The 13,012-nt window shown below is 42.5% G+C and overlaps 1 long non-coding RNA gene across 2 annotated transcripts in view; it reads left to right on the top strand.

The window, feature by feature from the left end:
• LOC110597105 (uncharacterized) overlaps window positions 1-12,482 on the top strand; it is an 87,370-nt gene extending 74,888 nt beyond the window's left edge. For both annotated transcript variants that reach the window (XR_013431224.1, XR_005731494.2), the window contains one exon: window positions 12,372-12,482. This is a non-coding gene — a long non-coding RNA (uncharacterized LOC110597105). The remainder of the gene's footprint in view (window positions 1-12,371) is intronic.
• The last annotated feature ends 530 nt before the right edge of the window (window positions 12,483-13,012 follow it).

Below are 13,012 nucleotides of genomic sequence, written 5' to 3'. Positions count from 1 at the left end.
TGGAGCACTCAAGCATTGAGGTCCTGCTCACAATGTACACACTTAAAATTAACTGTGTGGTTGTGGGCAAGGCAGGGTGCAGTGACATTATTTCCATACAGTATCAAATCATCCATTATTGCTCTGACTATCTGCAAAGCACTAAAGCTCTTGCTCTTTTTCTTGGTCTTGAGATCTATACAGAGAAAACATGGAAACTTTGATGCTGCCTCTGTTGGTTGCCCTCCCTAACCAAAGGCAATGCCCAGACGATATGTTGGTTGGCCTTATATCGACTGGCCTGGCACAGAGGGAATTTAGATGCACTTTTGAAGACCTGTGGGAGCCTCGGGTATTTTTCACTATTCCTAGATGATGCCTGGAGTTTGTAACATTCATATTTCATTTCACTGGCTTGAGTGAAGCAGACTCCTGGTCCTCTGATCTGAACACAGTGATCTCTGGGGTGATAAGTACATTGAACCAAGCAGTGTGAGCTTGTATTTCCTAAGAGCAAGCGATGTCACAGGGAGTGGAGGAGGAGATGTGCACCAGGGCCTTGGAAATGAGGAGCTCAAGCAGAGGCTGAGGCACCAGCCAAAACTGAACCATTCTAAGGCGGATATGGCTAAACCTTTGTTTTTTATGTATGACATTTTGCTTAAGTATTATCACTTTGAATTGTAACGTAATTGTATGTATTACACATTGAGCATTTTAACTATTACTGAATTATGTAATTTCGTTTTTAGTATAACTCAGCTAAACTGTGGTCCTTCTCATAATGCCTTTATTATTCCTGCTGTGTCTGTAGCCTCCAGTGCTATCATGAGCAGTGGGAGTGGTTACATTTTGGACCTGAATGCCAAAGCTTTTTAAAAATATTGCTGAAGTTGAATATGAAAAGTAATGAAATATAAGATACACATACAAAATATTGAAAATGTGAGTTGTATAATAACTATATTTAAACTAATTTTTATTTGGACTCCTTCAATGCTTTAACTTTGATCTAAGCAGTGACATTTACTAATCTATGGGTTTGATGCACATCTTCTCCAACTCATAACCTGTTTCATATTGCACTAAAAATCATATTTGATTTTAAAAGTTTATTTCTATGACAACTTAAATCATCTTGAGTAGCACAAGAGGTATATGCATTTAATAGTTGGAGAACACTATCTTAACTTCCCATATGAATGATCCCACCATTCAAAGAAATAATGTATGGGAAGAATTTTAGAATTTTATCGTTAATATATAAAGTATTAAAATAATATTTAAAATTTTTAAAAATGTGTGCCTGTAGAATATTTTAGTGATGGTGTTGGGAGAGATTGACTGAGAGCTTAAGAAATATGGGTTCTGTGGGGGCTGGAGTTGTGGCTCAGTGGTAGAACGCTCATCTAGCACACATGAGGCACTGGGTTTGATCATCAGCACCACATAAAAATGAAATAAAGATATTGTGTCCACCTACAATTAAGAAATGTTTTTAAGTAGAAATGTGGGTTCTATTTTCACCTCTGCCACAGAACTTCTTCAACAACTTGGGTAAGTCTTTTCTTCTGCCTGAGCCTCAGTTTCTCCATCTGCCCAGTGAGGGAAGGTGAGGCCCATGAAGGGTCTCTATCCCATGACCATCTAGATCACATGCTTCCCCTGCAGTTGAGTCCAGTGTGTTTAAGTAAGCAAGCCGCCTCCTGCCCGCCTCATCCGGCCTCTTATCTTAATAAGTAATGAGTGTGCCAAGGGCTGACAATGACATATTTTGAAAATAGTTTTAATGCATAGCTGGCAGAGGACCTGTTGGGCGTTGACAAATTACACAAACAGAGATGATGAGGAGAGCATCAAATATTAACGCCCAGGGCCCCGACGGTAATGGAGATCTTACCTGTGCCTTACAGAAGCCTACTCATGTTCGGCTGAAGGGAACATTTCTTTTCAGCTTCTCCAAGCATGTGCAGAGATGGCTTTCAGTGAAATGAAGAAGCCAAAATTAATTTTTGCAGGTGATCTTTGACTCTGGTTTAATTTATTCTGGGAGGATATTTGAGAGTCAAGCTCTTTAAGTGGACCCCTTTCTTCCTTGTGTAAATGTTATAAATTGGATTTCTGTCCCTCACGCTCATTCCTATCATTAAAAAAGTACAAAGTTGAGTAAGAAAAGTATTCAAAGCTAATAAAGTCCAAGCATATGCACTTGAAAGCATGTATCTAGAATACATTTCTAAATATTTTAATCTAAATCTTGAAATGAGGGAAGGGAGGGGGATGGGAATAGAAAAGACAGTAGAATGAATCGGACATAGCTTTCCTATGTTCATGTATGACCAGTGTAACTCCACATCATGTACAATCACAAGAATGGGAAGTTATACTTTATGTATGCATGATACGTCAAAATACATTCTACTGTTATGTATGACTAAAAAGAACAAATGAAGAAAAGAGAAAATAATAAAATGAGAAAACTTCTTGTGGGGGATTTTTTTTTCCATCTTGGGCCTGATTTGATCTTATCTTAAACATTAGGACAACAAAATTCAAGTCATTTTTCCCCAACTGTTTCATCAGTCTTTATCATTCCAAGTGCCCTTGAACTGAGTTCAAAATTCAAGTGAAAGTTTTCAAAATGTTCATGGCTGATTTGAAGAGAAGCCTTTTTTAAAAAAATTTTTTGTTTAAATCAGCATCTCTTGCTCGTCTGTGCTAATGAGATATTGATATGTCTTCACTGTGAGTGACCGGCTGTATTCTAGCCCAGGTAGGGTTTCCAGCTTTACAAATAAAAATACAAGGCATCTGGTTAACTTGGAATTCCATATATACAACACATATGTTTACCGTTTAAAAATATTCCATGCCATATTTAATACATACTAAGAATTATTTGTTATTTAGAGGGTATAAAAATTTAACCACATTGTACATTTTCTCTGACAACCCTAAACATAATGGTTGTTGAGCTTTATCTATAAAGGACCTGATAGTAAATAATTCAGGATTTGAAGGAAACAGGTATCTGCTTAACTTTGTTATTTCCTCACAAGGGGACCATAGGCTATATGCAAATGAATAGGTGTGGCTTTATTTCAATAAAACTTTATTGATGGACACTAATAATTGAATATCATCACTTTTGATGTGTCATGAAATAGTATTCATTTAAAAATGCAAACTCCTATGATCTTGGAGTCTCTATAAAAATACTTACCAGGCCAGATTTGGCCCCTGGAACCTAATTTGCTGTGAAAACTCTAAAGGTATAGCCACCACCTGGTTTTGGAATCACCACTGCCTTTGGGGCAAAGGTTGTCCATCAGTTCAGATGGACAGTTCTTCTGCTCAATATGGCAGCCAGCCATCAGGCCCTTGTGGCTACTGAACATTTGAAGCATAGTCACTCAGAACTAAGAGGTGATCTGTTAAGTCCAAAATACACACCAGATACCAAAGATTTAATATGAAAAAAAATCTGCTACTATATTGTTTTATATTGATTGCATGTCAAAATGATAATATTATGTGTAAACATTCATAGACATATAGACATTTAAATTCTGCTATTCAACTGGAAGTGGTGGCCCATGCCTATAATCCCAGGGGGTCAGGAGGCTGAGGCAGGAGGATCGTGAGTTGAAAGCCAGCCTCAGCAAAAGTGAGGTGCTAAGCAATGCAGTGAGACCCTGACTCTAACTAAAGTCCTGGGGATGTGACTGGGGATGTGGCTCAGTGGTCAAATGCCCCCAAGTCCCCTTGTGTTCAATCCCAGGTACTAAAATAAAGAAGTAAGTAAGAAAATTGATTTCACCTTTCTTTTTAACTTTTAAAATGTGCTCACCAGAAGATACAGGATTACACATGGCGCCCTCCTTTGCGTCTCCCTTTACATTTCCATTGACCTAGAGCTTGTCCGTGCATTCTCTGGAGCAATCAGCACTTGACCTTTTATTCCTTTATTCAAGCATTCATTCACTGCATATTTGTTGAGCATCTACTATGCATTAGGCATGGATGTGGGCACAGGAGACAGCGGTGAACAAGAAAATCGTGGTTCTTATCCTCAGGTTGCACAAATACAGGGGAAATCCCCACTGTGGGAGGAGGGGGAAGAATTTAGTGCTCTGAGAGCTTTAAAAGGAGTGAGTCATTTCAACATTTGGGAAGGCTTCAGCAAGAAAGTCCCAGAGGAGCTGAGATGTGAGAGAAGTAGGTGTGAGCTGAAGGTCAGAGGGGACAGAAGGAGCATTTCAAACAGAGGGACTCTACGGGGAGGCCCTGGTGGTCAGAATTGGAGGAAGGCCATGAGGCTGCAGCGTTGGTGTTCTGGGACAGACTTGGGGAGGTAACTGGAAACTGATCATTCATTGTCTCTATTCCAGAGCACCAAGGAAGGGTGCTCAGCATCAATGGGAATATGGGTGGGGATATCCTGACATGTGCATTTCAAAAGCCTCTCTTTGCCAAGAGTCTCTGGCTCTTGGGAAGCTGGAATGCAGACAGGCCGCTGTGTGGATCACAGCTCAAACCTATAAAACCCCAGGGCTCTCCATGATGGCATTCTTGGGGGTTTGGCGAGACTGAAGCACTGTTTGCCAAAGTCCTGAGTCAGCTTTTCTCAGGGCTCCCTGAAATCTGAACTCGGATTGCGCGTTCTGGAAATCACTCGTGGGAGGAGGTGACGTTGGACCCATATCTGAAATCCCCACCAGCCTGAAAGGAGAATGAAATGGAATGCCGATATGGGAAGGTGAGGTGTAAGCCCCAGACTAGTTGCTGTGAGAGCTGAAAGAGAAGTGGATAGTCACCTGCTCTAGAAACTGAACTTCTTGGAAAAGTGTAGGTTGTGTTCATAAGAGCCAGAGCCTTAGTCTTGCAGTCTCAGCCCAGAGCGGGCACATGGCAGATTCTCAGACAGTAGCTTGACCATCTCACAAATGCTCGCACACCCACGTATGGACACATTGTGATGCTCCACCCTTTACTGTTAGAAGTCGATATTAAGCCATGATCAAGGTAACTCATTCCATAAGCTCTTTGCTTTTCATTGCTATTTTGCTAGGAACTCTTCATTGTTAACATGGCCACAGAATGAAGAGAATCATGAATTATGTTTCATAATTTATGTGTCTGAATTCCTGTGGGATCGTGTTTCTTTTCGGATCACATTTTAGACATTTTATACTCCATGCCCTCCCTGTGCTGCTTGGGCATTAGCTGGGTTAATGAGGCATAGCTGGAGGTGCCCAGGGTGGCTGGCGAACAGAACTCTGGGACGGGCAGACAGAAAAGGGGACTGGGGAGAGGAGTTCTACTGACTCTCTCAGCTTGTTTCCCCCCAGGAAGCATGGAGGGAGCCTGGGCCGAGTGAAGAAAGGATGCTAAAAATCTAGCCATCACCTGGGTGACCTGCTAGGAATGTGACTTATAAAATGATAGACACCTGGGGAAGGAAGGGGCTTGCCATGGAAGGAACCTCCTCTTCATCTAGCCTCAGCTTGGAGGTCCAGAGATGGGGCTTTGTCAGAGCCCAGGCGTACCATCTTGCCCTTTCTCCAACTGAGCCAGGACCTGACACCCCTAGCTTCCTCCCCTCTTTTAACCCTCATTTTAATTAGTTTATCTAGGGCACTTTCTCCAGTAGGGTGGGGAGTGCTGGAAGAAATTCCCTAAGGCAGACAGAGTGCATTTGCTCCCCAGCAGGTGGGGAACCACCAATGCTTGCTGCCCCAAACTCATTTTTGGTTCTTGCTCTGGAAAGGCATGTGCATGGGATCCTAACCCTGGGAATCAGGAAAGTTTGGGCAGGTCTTGCTTTTCCTCACTTCAGAATGCTCCTAGTAGTTCTGATGGAAGGCTTTAGTCTGAGCACCATCTTTATTTCAGTTCACTCTGCCCTAAAGCTGATTGGCCTAGGATGATCACCTGACCTAAGCTGAACTCATCAGCGTCTTTCTGTCAGAAACATGAAAGGCATGGAAAACCCAGTCCACCATGCTGGCCTTAGAGCTGTGAGCCATATGGAGTTGGAATCACAAAGAGCAAGAGCTGAATAAAATCTGCAAAAGTTCAGAGGGACAGAAAAAAAAAAAAAGAGTCTTAAGGAGGAAGAGAGCCCCTGGGAGAGATGGGACAGGCTTGGAAAGAGAAGCAGCAAAGAGAGTTCAAATGGTCCCCAAAATAAAAAGATATGGAAAGAGCTGGCCGGTGACTCTCCAGTTCCCATGATGGTCAGCTGACTTTTTTTAAAAATGAGTTTCATGAGATTTTTCCTGCATCCTTCCAATAAATTCCTTTTTGCCAAAGGCAGCTTGAGTGAGTATCTGTTTCTTGAAATAAAAATGATCCTTTGGTCCGGGTTGTAAAATTTGATCTCACAGGGAAAAGATAACCCCGGCTGGTTTGTATCCCAGGGTCCTTGCGGTCTGGTCTGAGGCATATGGTTTAAGAAGGGCGGGGGGGCGGGGGGCGGGCGGAGAAGTTCCAGGCCCAAACTCTTTCTTGCTCTAGCATGCCAACTGCCATAAATGACAATTACAGGGACCCCTTCCTTTGACTTAAAGATTGGTCCCTCAAGGAACGTAGCTATTTTTAATTTGGATCACTAAAGGCAGACACTCAGGGATTATTGGCTCAGAGAGGGGCAGATAGATGAGTGCACAGCCCTGCAAGAAGGAGGCTGTGACGGGCAAGATCTAATTACCTTGGCAGTAGTCTACTTCCTTCCACCAGACCACAGCTCCTCTTTTATCTGAAGTCACTCCAACAAAGGAATTCTTATATATATAAAAAAATAAGAACAAACACACACCCGCACACCCATACCCACACACAAATATACGGTCATGTCTCACTTCGTGATGGAACTATGATCTGAGAAATGTGCAGCTAGGTGATTCACCATGTGTGGACACAGAGCGTACCTACACAATCCAAGACAGCTATGATGCCACCAGGGGGAACAAAACCTTATGGACTACCATGTGAGCCATCCCTTGACTGAAACGTTATGCAATGCATGACGGAATATGTTTTATAAATGCATATACAATCAGAAGCCTAGGGCATTACCTTGGAAGGTGGTAGGATTTACCACCTCCTTTGGAAGATGCTGTAGGAAGCATTGTCTCTTTGAGAAAGCAGAATTTTCTAGGGGTATTCCTGATGATTCTATTTTCTTTAATAGTGTTTGTCTTCCTTATTTATGAAACTTTTATAATATTAGCTTTCTGGTTTCTTTAAATGGTAAAAGTTTAATCTTTCTTTGTCTTTAGGGAAGTAAAGTGACCAAGTGAGTAAGACTTTGAATATCTACTGAGAATGGGGAATTCTGTGAGTTGATAATAATAATAAGTGTCTGGGTATGGAAGTGAGATTTCTCTCTCCCTCCCGCCTCCTCCCATTGATATCCCTGTCTGTTCTCCTCCCTTCCCCAGTGGACTCTCTGGTTTTTGTGGGCAGGGCCTACACTTCATGTTCGGTGACGCCTGCGTCAGCCAGAGTCTTGGCAGAGGCCCAAAGAAGTGGCACATGAATAACACCATGGCTTTGGGCCAAGTGCAGTTGAATTTGTCGCTGAGGATTTTTCCCATGGCCTGGACCACGTGTTCCTGTGGTGGTGGGAGATGCTCAGGGATGAGGGAATGTTCTCGGCACACAGATGGGCTGTCATCATGTGGTCCTTGATACAGGTGCCGTTGGCCAAGTTAGTGATCCTTCTTAGGTGTTTAACGAGGACCTTCTCTCCAAATAATGTGCCGGGCCAGGTATTGTTCTAGAGGCCTGGGCATACATTGCAGACATAGCCTGAAATGTTATGCAATGCACGACTGAATATATAAATGAATATAAAATCACAAGCCTAGGACATTACCATGGCCGGGGGACCCCAGCAAGGCCCTACTACACTCACCTCTGCTGCTTTCTCTCCCCTGAGAGTTTCCAAGATGATGAGTTGAGAAACCCGAGTAAGGCCTCAGGTTTCCGTTATACTTAAGACAATGGAAATGGTAAATATACCAAGAATTAACAGTACCAAAACAAGTGTTAAAGTATACTTTTCTGTATTCTCTATATTCCATCTCATTTGTTCTAATCTTGTCTAATTGAGGTCTCAGATATAATGGAGCATAATACAGGGGCTTTTACCTGAAGGTCAGTGGAAGGTCTTTAGATACTGATGAATTCCTTGATTGGGGGAGTACAAGTCTTTCTCCATGTGCATCTTCTGCCAAAGTATTTCATTGGGTTCTCAAAGCTTCTAGAATCTTCCCCGGCAGGTTAACCAAAAGCCCTGCAAAAGAGTAAGAGTCATACAGAGATGGATTTGAATTCCCACTCTACTCCTTTGGACTTTCATATACTTGGGAAAGTTAGTTAGCATCTTAAAAGTTCCATCTTTTTGTGGAAATCTGAAGTGTTCCAGGTTCAACAAAATCATCAGAGGATGCTTAATGAGCCTTTCTGGATGCCCAGGACAGGATGTGTATTTAAGTATTTAAAATAGTACTATTTTTTAATCAGGCCTCAGACAACCCTGTCTGCCTTGTTCTTCAGTTTTTGAACTCTGAATCCTCTTTATGAAACAAAACAACAACAACAAAAAAAAAACATTGTATTTGGAACAATTTTAGATTTATAGTAAAGTTGCAAAGAAAGTACCAAGGGTCCCAGTACATCCTTCACTGGCTTCTCCTAATTAACATCTTGCATGACCAGGGGGCCTTGTCAGGACTAAGGGACCCACTGCAAAACACGACTACTAACTAAACTCCAGACTTGATTTGTTTTTTTCAGATTTTACCTGTTTATCCATTGATTACCATTTTCTTTTTCAGTATCCCAACTAGAATGTCACATTAGTTTCAGCCCCGAGGGCTCCGCTGGATCTGTGACCATTTCTCAGCCTTTCCTTGTTAGTCCCAGCAGAGAGTTTGGAAGAATATTGGTCAGTCTGTGAGTGTGAAGGCTGAATCATCTGTTTCCCAGCCTACAGGGCCATCTGGGTCCCTGCTCTGTCCTCTCTCAGACTTCTGTCTTCCTCTGAGAGTGAGAGTGACTACGCTGCTCCCATACCCTCAGGACATGAGGCCATCCAGCAGTGTACTGCCCAGTCACACCACAGGGCCATTTCAGGACACTATGGTTCTCCAGGCCGCTGTCCTTAGATCTGTCCTCCATCTGAAGTCAGTCAATAGGCCATTTCATCCTGTTAAATCCTGCCATACAGCCATGACTTCCAAATTCCCACTTCCAGCTCTGCCTAATCCCAAAGGGCTAGGCTCATGAGTCTGCCTGCCTCCGACTTCTCCATTTGAATATCCCATAGGCGCCCATAGGCTTTCCAAAATCACTACGATCAAATCCTAATGGTTACTACCTTCCCAACTGTGCTTCTCTCCAAGTGTCACCCCCTCCCCTAGTGGGACACCACTATTCATCCAGACACTTGACATCTTCTGGATGCCTTTCCCTCCTCTCACATGTCATGTCCAAGTCCTCACACGTCAACCCTCATGAGTCCTATGCACTCGCCCTTCAGAACACGCTCTGAGCTCAACCACACTTCACGACCTCCTTTCTTTTCACTGGAAACCTGACAAGCCTTGTATCTCTGGTGGACTGTTCTAGTGGCTTTCCAATTCCTCCCTCCCAGCCCTCTCCTGCCCCCATAATTCCTCTATAACAAATCAGGTCCTCTGGTTCTCTTGCTCAGATTCCTGTCCTGATTCTCCACCAGACTGAAGTCCCAAGTCCTTCCATGGTGCATGTGGTCTGTCCTTGGATTCCTCTGCGACATCTTCTTTTCTACTCTCTCCCTAGCGCCCCACACTTGGGATACTCTGGTTGCTTTTTTTGTTCCTCATACACACCTGAATGATGAATGTGCAGGGATTTTGTTGTTGTTGTTGTTTTTGCCCAGAAAGCTCTTTCCCAAGATGTCCTCGTGGCCTGCTTCCTTCGACTTGAAGAAGTCTTAAAATACAGTCACTCTCACTATCCTGGGCTTTGAATTCCAGGACCACCTCCCAACACCTGCAGATACCCAAACCTACAGATGCTCATATTTGCTCATAATCTATGCACATCCACCAGGATACTTTAAATCATCATTAGACTACTTGTAATACCTAATACAATGCATATAGTTTCTTGCATTCTATTGCTTAGGAAATAATGACGAGAAAAAAAAGCTTATATATGTTGAATATAGACTCAAACACTGTAAGCCTCACTGTATTTTCATACTCAGTTGGTTGAATCTATGGATGGGACTCACAGATATGCAGGTGGACCCTATTTCTTCCTCAGAGACCTTCTTCCATTATACTGGCTACATCATTCTCCGTCTCCCTTCCTGAACACCTTCAACAGGTATATTTTGTAACAATGGAAGGAATGCTACAGGCATCTAGTGGAAGCCCCTGACCATACCCAGAGGCATCTAGGATTAGATGTCAAGGATGCTTCCGAATACCTACAATGTACCCTGCAGCGCAGAAGGAGCCCCTACAAGAAAGAGCCCAATCTGTCAATAATGCTGAAGTCCAGAAGCCCTGCATTAGAATACAAGTTCCCATTGGCTGAGGACTTGGTCTTTATTGGCCAATCAGCACCCAGGACAATTTGTGGCACATAGCAGAGACTCTCAAATAGGTGTCCAAGGAATGAAAGACCAAGCATTCTGAGGTTGACTGCCCTGTGCATCTACCTCTGGAAACTAGGCTTGAATCCCTTCTACCCTTGAATCTCGTGTATCTAGGAAGCCTCTGGACAAGGTTGGAAAGGAATGTGTTCAGATTACAGGAATCCACATTGCCATCTCCATCTTCCCTTCATCTCCAACTGCTCATCCAGGACAGAGTGTGTCGTCCTCAGGAATGGACTGTGGGAAGGGCTGCTTGATTCTTTTCCTTGTTTGTACCCTGAGAACTTTCCATCTCATACATCAATCCACTCTGATCATGAAGATGAGGACTTTGAAACTCAAAAGCTAAGTGTGTAGAGACTCTGGTTTTGTTTCTGTTAGGCTTTCCTTTCTTGAAGCAATGAATGCCACACCTGGCCTTCTCTATCTTTTTCAGATGGGAATTTAGGGAAGGGACCAGGATTTAAGTGACATATCAGGGAATACTTTAACAATTCTGAATTTAACCACTTTTCATGACTTCATGAAGGGGGCATGGGGTTAATATCATTTGAAATTTCAAAATAATATCTTACCATCTTAGAATTTACTAGTATTGCAGAATTGTGTGTGTGTGTGTGTGTGTGTGTGTGTGTGTGTGTGTGTATGAACAGTGGTAGGTTAGCTAAAAGATTGGCTCTTGTGATGGTGGGAGCTAGAAATTTCAAAATCTGCTAGTCAGGAGGCTAAAAACTCAGGCTGGAGTTAAGGTTGGCAGAATTTCCACTCTGAGAAACCTGTTTTGGGTCTGAAGGTGTTTCAGTGATTGGGTGGGGCCCACCTACATTGTGAAAGGGAATTTCCATTGTGTAAATCCATCACTGATTGTAGATGTTATCACACCTATAAAATACCTTCCAAGAAACACCTAGATTAGTGTTTGATTAAATAGCTACTATTGCCAGCCAAGTTAGCCCATAAAACTACCCATATTATTAAAATTTTTATTTTTATTATTTTGCTACAGGGGAATTGAACTCAGTGCTTTATCACTGAGCTACTTCCCAATGTTTTTTAAAAAAATTATTATTATTTTTAACTTTGAGACAGGATCTTGCTAAGTTGCTTAGGGCCTCATTATGTTGCTGAGGCTGGCCTTGAACTTATGATTCTCTTGCCTCAGCCTCCAGAGGCATGATCCGCTGTACCTAGCTAACCATTGTATTTTTTTAGGGAGACTTAGAATTTGAGCTGTGCTCACCCCCATTTTTTTTTTGTTTTATTTGGCAACTAGTAGCCTCACCTGTTCATGGAAAGTCCAGTGCAGATCACCAGCATTCAAGGTTGGTTTGACATAAACACTGCAGGACTGCAGAACAGCTCACTTACTATGAAGACCTGAGTCTGCCCATGAATGTCTCAGGTAGAATTGAAGCAGATTCTTGTATGAATTTGAGTGTTGAGTCTTCAGAGCCCAGAAATCATAATGTCACTTCCTAAGAGGGAATTCTGAGGCCCAAGCTTGTATAAACCAATTTCAGTCTAACTCTGATTGAAATTTCCTTCCATCAAACCTGAGAAACAGTGGGGTTTCTCCATGACTGGCCCCCAGCACACCCCAGCCACCTTATCATCCCTAGAGGCCATTCCTCAGAAGCCAGCTGTCATGGGTGAGACAAGGGAAGGCAACTGTCCCATCCACAGGGCTTGTAACTTAGGGGAACACTAAGATTCTTTCTTTGTTTTATCTTTCTAGTTCAGCAGTCATTCTGAAGGGAGGGGAGAGGCACCACCTCCTGTCCCTTTAAGATGAAGACACGTCTTTATCCATCTCCTTGGTGAGAGGACAACATTTTGCTCCTGATGCACAGGGTAGGTTCTCTTTGTGTCCATTAGCTTTGGTTGTAACATTACAGCCAAGGATACAGTTAACGAGGGAAGGTGCGGGAGTTTCCAGTATTGATCTTAGCCCCCAAGAGAATTTTACCCAGTCTCTAAAATAAACTTGATAATGCTGGCTAAGTAGAAAATTAGAAGATTTCTGTTGTTCTCATTTTGGGAAAAAGAGTAGTTTATCAACAAGAATTCTAGAAGCTTTCATTATCTTTGTTTCTGACCTGCTTTGCAAGGTATTTTTATATTTATTTAAGTATTTTAACTTTTTATTGCTGCATTATAAATATCCATAAGAGTTTCTTTTAGTTCATCTAGGCGTGGGTACTTGAAAGTCTCCAAACACAGTACTTTGTGCTACACATTTCGTCCCTCCAAATTTCAAATCTATTTCCTTCTTTATTAATAACATCTAACAGAGGTGGGTTGGGGGTCCATTTATGAAACATTCATTATCTTTTTTCGAAGAAATGGGCGCACAGGCTTTAAATGATCTAGCCAGCA

Source organism: Ictidomys tridecemlineatus, chromosome 15 (assembly GCF_052094955.1).
Source record: "Ictidomys tridecemlineatus isolate mIctTri1 chromosome 15, mIctTri1.hap1, whole genome shotgun sequence".
NCBI classification, from domain to species: domain Eukaryota; kingdom Metazoa; phylum Chordata; class Mammalia; order Rodentia; family Sciuridae; genus Ictidomys; species Ictidomys tridecemlineatus.
The sequence above is the reverse complement of the archived record's forward strand: the minus strand, read 5'-3'. Positions and strand labels throughout refer to the sequence as shown.